Below are 6,952 nucleotides of genomic sequence, written 5' to 3'. Positions count from 1 at the left end.
ATTTAGACAGTTCATTTTGGTATAGTAGGTGAAAACACACCTGAACTCTCTCCCATTTGGCAAAGAAAAGACAAGACAAAAAGCATTTTTTTAAACTAAGGTGAAATTCACTTCACATAAAAGTAACCATTTCAAGGTTATCTTACTTTCTTGGGGCTGCGATTACAAAGGACCACAAATTAGGTGGTTTAAGACAAAAGAAATTTATTGTCTCGCAGTCCTGGAGGCTGGAAGTCTGAGATCAAAGTGTCAGCATTCCCTGTCAGTAGAGAAGAATCTGTTTTATGTTTTTCTGCTGACTTCTGGTGGTGGCTTGCTGGCAGGCTGTGGTATTCTCCACTGTCTGTTCATGTCCAATTCTCTTTATAAGGACACCAGTAATATCGGATTAGGGCCTACTCTAATCTAGCTCAACTGAGTCTTAAATAATAGCATAATCAAAGACTCTATTATCAAATAATATCACAATCATAGGACCTTGGGTTAGGGCTTGAACGTGTCTTTTTTGGGGGGGTGACAATTAAATCCTTAAGAAATGTGAAAAAAATGCAATGGCACTTAGTACACTTGTAACCACCACCTCTATCTGTTTCCAAAATACTTTCAACACCTTGAAACTCTGTACCCATTAAGCAGGTGCTCCACAATTCTTTCCTCTCCTCAGGACCTGGAAATTACCAAGCTGCATTCTTTCTGTACGGATTTGCCTATTCTGAATTTTTCACATAAATGGTATCATGTAATATGTAATTATTCTTTGGTGTATCTTAAAGGTTTTTGCTTTTGTTTTTGTCTTTTCCCTAGAGGATAAAAGCTTAAAGAGGTTATTTTAATTTGCATGATGTTTATATCACCACTGTTTTAGAGAGAAACATAATATAACTTTACATTTTCAAATGTAAATTTTCAAATGCTGAACAATCATCAGTTAGTTTTTGAAGTAGAATGATAGGAAACTGTGCTTATTTTTCAAACCAGTTGGTAACTGTGAGAAGATTTTGGTCACAAAATACTGGTCCAGTAAACTGCAGTCTTCTTGGCAACCATTGAGAAGGCCTTGGGAATGCTCATTCCTTGAAATCCTGCCTTATTTACACAGTGTGTATAAATATTATTCTGGATACTTGGGCTTCTGTTGTCCTCTTTAATTGACTCCAAGTATGGTACTTCCTCACTACTACTGCCCCACTTTTGTGCTTTGATGAAATAATTCCCAGAGTTTCACATTATTGAACTCTTCTTGTCTGGTTGGAGAATGCATGGCTTCAGGAGACACATCAACATCACATCTGTGACCATATCATAGCCCATCCAATTTTACATATTTGATGCCAGTGTGCACACAATGCATGGTAGAGACAATGGAATAAGTGGGGTAGGATAAGGACACTCAGACTTAAAGAGGTCAGCAGCAGCTTTGGACCAAAGAGATCATACTTCAGTTAATTCTGGGACAAGATATTCCTTTGGAATTCCTATACATAGCTTCCTCATATCTGTCAAACTAGGAAGCATGAATGGTTTATGTATTCTATGTATCATAGACTAGTCTTTTGGGTTATGTCCAGTCAGTACACCCAACACAATTTCTGTGCCCATCCACACATCCGGTTAAGATTCTTGGCACATCCATTGAAATCACCAAAGGAATGAGACCATGATGGGAAACTAGTCCATAGCTTGGTTTTTTGTTTTTTGTTTTAAATTTATTTTTCAATTGTCTTTTTTAAAAAAGATACACAGAACACAAAAAATGTTACATTAAAAAATATAAGAGGTTTCCATATACCCCATCCCCCCCCCCACTCCTCCCACATCAACAATCTCTTTCATCATCATGGCACATTTGGTGAATACATTTTGGAGCACTACTGCCCTGCATGGATTATTACACTGTAGTTAACACTCTCCCCCAGTCCATTCAGGGGATTATGGCAGGATATATAATGTCCAACATCTGACCCTGCAATATCATTTAGGACAACTCCAAGTCCAGAAAATGCCCCTACATCACATCTCTTCTTCCCTCTTCCTGCCCTCAGCAATTACCATGACCTCTGTCTCCACATCAAGAGAAAGGAGAAACATCACATAGAAGGGAAGCTCAATAAGAATAAGTGCTGATTTCTTATCTGAAATCATAGCTTGGTTATAAACCAACAAGTCCATGGTGGGCAGTTGGATTTCTGCTCCATCATCCTGTATCTGATCCTAATGTCACAAAACATGTGAAACTGCTATGGCACCCATAGAACCACCGATCTTCCTACAGTTACTAACCAATTTGAATTTTCTCTTGCCATGGTGCTTCTACTCCCTCTTTTCTCTATATTGCTTTGAATAGCTCCAAGGGTTTTAGACAAATACACCAACTGTGCTTTCAGATCTCATTGTAAGCTCATCTAAATTTGTTTTTCCCAAATGTTTTGCTCCCAGATCCAACAGCTTCTGAACTATCATAGCCTTATAAGGAACATAACCTTTCAGTATATTTTTAGCACGTTCATCTCAATCCAAAGGTGCTAAAGTTGTCTTTTACTGCAACAGTAATTCCATCTACATCTCCAAGTTATTGTATTGACATTTCTTATATCTTTTTTCTAGTTTGTCAGCTTGCTTTAAGGCCACTTCTTCTGATATAGTAATGAAACTTGGTCTTCTTGATATAGGAGAGACTTTTCTTCTTTTTCAAGATTTATTCTTCCTATACATAGCCTAGTCCCTTAAAATTTATCTTATTTTAAAAAAATAATACTTAGATTATACATATGTCACATAAAAAATATAAAGGATTCCCGTATACCCCAAATCTCCACACCTCCCACATTTTCCCACGTTAACAACATCCTTCATTAGTCAGGTACATTTATTGTAATTGATGAACACATTTTGGAGCATTGCCACTAAGTGTGAATTAAAGTTTACATTGTAGGTAAAACTCTCTCCCACCCAATTCTGTAGGTTATGGGGAGATTTATAATGACCTGTATGTCATTCAGGATGATTCCAAAGTCCCCAAAATGCACGTGTATTATACCTGTTTCTCCTTCTCCCTGCCCTCAAAACCTCGACCACTGCTTCCACATCAATGATATATTAGGAGAGACATTTTTGATGTAGCTTTCTCAGGGGGTCTGACCCAGAATGGCTTTGGGCTCAGCCAGCCAACACAGGGACCATGAGACAAAGAAGAAAAAAAGATGTTCATAGCTGCTACCAATAGTACATGGGCACAGCCATCTTTTAAAATTTTTATTTATAAAAAGATACTTAGATTATATAAACATTATATAAAAATATAGGGGATTCCCATTTGTTGAGTTCCCTACACCTCCCACATTTTCCCACATTAACAACATCCTTCATTAGTGTTATACATTCATTACACTTGATGAAAACATTTTGTAGCATTGTGACTAAGCTTAGATTACATAGTTTATATTGTAGCTTACGCCCTCCCACACAATTTTGTAGATTATGGCAAGATATGTAATGGCCTGTATCTGCCACTGTAATATCATTCAGGACAATTCCCAGGTCCTGAAAATGACCCATATTTCACCTTTTTTTCCCCTCTCCCTGCCCTCAGAACCTCCAATGGCCACTGCCTCCACATCAATGAGATGATTTCTTCCATTGCTAGAATCACAGTAAGTCTATAGTAGAATACCAGTAAGTCTACTTTAGTCCATAGTTCATTCCCAATTCTGAGGATTCTGGGATTATGATGCCCACTCCACCTCTAATTGAGGGACAAACACAGTCATCTTTTTGCAGCATAGTATTTTTTGGGTTCATTTATGTTGCAGCATTTATCAGTACTTTCCTTTTTTAGGCTGAATAATTTTCCATATATCATATATATATTATATATATATTTTATTTGTTCATCCATTCAATCTTTAATTGGGCATTGGGTTGTTTCTACCTTTTGACTATCATAAACAGTGCTGGTATGAACATGCAAGAACATATATTTGTTGGAGTACAAGTTTTCAATTTTTCATGTAATTTCATGTTTAACTTTTTGAGGAACCACCAAACTTTTTTCCCCCTCTGAGGCTATACCTTTTTCATTCCCATCAGCAATGCATGAGGGTTACAATTTCCCAGTAGCCTCACCAATTCTTGATATTTTCCTTCTTTTTAATAGCCTGTCTGGTAGATTTTAAGTGGTTCCTCATTGTGGTTTTGATTTGCATTCTCCTAATGCCTAATGATGTTGCAGAAAACAAATTGAGTGTTAAATAGCAGGACTGGCTGAGAGCAAACCTAAACAGTCCTATCTGGGAAATTATTCAATATTTTATTGCATTGGCTGTAATTATAAAAATAAGTGGAGTCAAATTCTTCTACACTGCCCCATGCAAAAAGACTCTCCTGGTCTCCACATTGAGCTGATTCACAGACTTCCTACTGTGAATTTCATTCCTGTGTATTGATTGCCTCTCTGCCATCTGTACTGCTGAGCTAATGGAGACATCACTTGTTTCACGACATATTGTTAAAAATTTCTTTTCTTTTTTTTTTATTGATTTTGTAAAAATATTACATTAAAAAAATATGAGGTCCCATTCAACCCTACCACCCCCACCCCACCACTCCCCACCCCAGCAACCCTCATTTCACCTTTCTATTTCTAGGTAAGTCACTGACTTGTTGAGTCATATTTGCTCAGCTCAGAACTCTTATTTCCCCTGTTTTTCTAGATAAAATGGTTTATAGAGAGCTCTTAGCATTTTAGCTGGAAAATGTGTAGACATAAAATGGCATCATTTACTTTTGTTTGTATACAGTTAAATGAAAGCATTATTTTATTGAAACTAAAAAGTGATTTGTTAATAGTCAATTAGAGCACAAACTTATTCACTCCTACACTCTGGCCTTCAAATCTTGCTCTAAGAACTTTATCAATTTTAGGAACATCTTTGATCCATTTCCTTGGAATTAAGAAGAGTTGAAGCACTCTCCATTACTTGGTTTTCCCCATTAGATATCATCACTGTTTCCAAATGTCCTGATGCACTTTAGGATGGTCTGTTCTGATAATGTACTATTTAAATTACTCTCTTGAAAAGAGAACTAATGGACTCTTAATTATGCAACACCTCAACCATCACGGTGAACCCTCTCACCCACCCAAAAGTTTCCTTGAGAAACTGGAGCTCAAGATAAGAATTGACAAAGTTCCTCTTTGGTTAGTTTTGAGAAGCTGCCAGACTTGGTGACAAGCAAGGACTTTTCTTCTTGGAGGGTAAGTAGGAACTGTTTTTGTGTCCTCTCATAGAAAATAGAAAATAAACATATTTTATTGGTGATGTTGGGTCTGGAAACATGTTCTGGCTCTGGAATTTCCAGGGTGACCTTGTTGCATGCCACTTTACATTATTTATTGAAAACGGCTCAATGGGCATCTATCTCATTTCCATTTTTCCACTTCTCCTTGTATGTGGAATGTGTGTGTTGTTCAATGATACATGGAATATACTGAGTTGCTTTAGTCAGTCAAAGGAGACGGTGAATTGTAAGTGAAGGGGGCTAAGGTGAACTTAAATGATAAAGCTTCAGCAGCAGAGCCTGATGCAATCCTAGCCTGAAACTAATTTATTATTAAAAATGAGGAGGGAGCCAGTGTAGTAAAGTGGTTGAGCACCTGCTTCACATGTACGAGGTCTAGGGTTTAATCCCGGGTACCTTCTCAAAAAATAATGCTCATGTTTAGGAGCAGATATAGCACAATGGTTGAGCACCTGCTCATATAAATAAATAAAATAAAATAAAATAAATAAAAAAGGAAAGCAAGATGTGAAAAGATTAGTGAGTTGACCAACCAATGTAATGTAATTAACATGAGTTTTACATACCACACATTTGCCCCCAAAATAAGCATATCAGCACATTAAAAATCAGGTTCACAGTGGAAGGATTGTATATTTTATGCTTGGCCAAAGTCAAGACATCTACAGCTCAGTGTTCTCAAACCAGCTGATTGTTATTCACTGATCAGGATTGTCATGAATTCAAATTAGTGTGTAACATCCCACATCTTAAAGGAAAACGTAAAGACCATAATGATAGAATTTCAGAAGGTTCAAGTAGTGAACATTGTTTTGTGAAACTCAGTTCATATTATTTCTCTCTCTCTTCACTCTTCCATAGTCTCTCTCTCTCTCCCTTTCATGTAAAATGTAATTTTTATTGTGAGCTATGATGAAAAATCTTTCCTAATCAGCATTGCTAGAGTCCTCTGCTGTTCTGAAAAAAGATATTATCACCTCTTTTATGGAAACCACTTTAGTTAAACTGGTTTCAAATGAGGCCTCAAAAAGCAATTGCTGAAAAATATTCCCTTGTATGTCTATACCACAAACACCACCATCATAACAACCACCTCAACCCCCCACTACAGTCATCACCACCACTACTACCACCATCACCTCCACCTCCTCACCTCCACTACCATTACCACCTCCACTACCACCATCATGATCACTACCAACACTGCCATCACCAACTTTACCATTTCTACTTCTATGATCATAACCACCATCAACACCACCATTTCTACCATCACCACCACCACCTTCACCACCATCATAACCATCAGCAGCATTCCCACTTCTATCTATGATCATCATCATCACCTCCACCACTTCCACCATCACCACCAGCACCATAATCCCCATCTCTATCAATTCCACCATCATCACCACCATGACCTCCATCATAATTCCCTTTCCTCACTATATTTAACCTTATTAACCACTTGCCATGTTCCAGGCACATGCTGCATGCTATGGACAGTCTTCTCATTGAATCAGCACATGATGCATGAACTCCATATCTTTATAGGTTTCATTTTGCAGATAAGAACTGAGGCTTAGGGGTAAAGGCATCACCTCAGGACTGCTCAGCTAGTAAATGCAGATTTGTGATTCAAATTCAGGTTTGC

General features: G+C 37.5%; 1 pseudogene; it reads right to left on the bottom strand.

Moving 5' to 3' along the window:
• Positions 1–884: 884 nt before the first annotated feature.
• On the bottom strand, positions 885–6,716 carry LOC101438750 (glutamyl-tRNA(Gln) amidotransferase subunit A, mitochondrial pseudogene; annotated as a pseudogene).
• Positions 6,717–6,952: the final 236 nt, after the last annotated feature.

Source organism: Dasypus novemcinctus, chromosome 19, assembly GCF_030445035.2.
Source record: "Dasypus novemcinctus isolate mDasNov1 chromosome 19, mDasNov1.1.hap2, whole genome shotgun sequence".
In the NCBI taxonomy this organism is placed as follows: domain Eukaryota; kingdom Metazoa; phylum Chordata; class Mammalia; order Cingulata; family Dasypodidae; genus Dasypus; species Dasypus novemcinctus.
The sequence above is the reverse complement of the archived record's forward strand: the minus strand, read 5'-3'. Positions and strand labels throughout refer to the sequence as shown.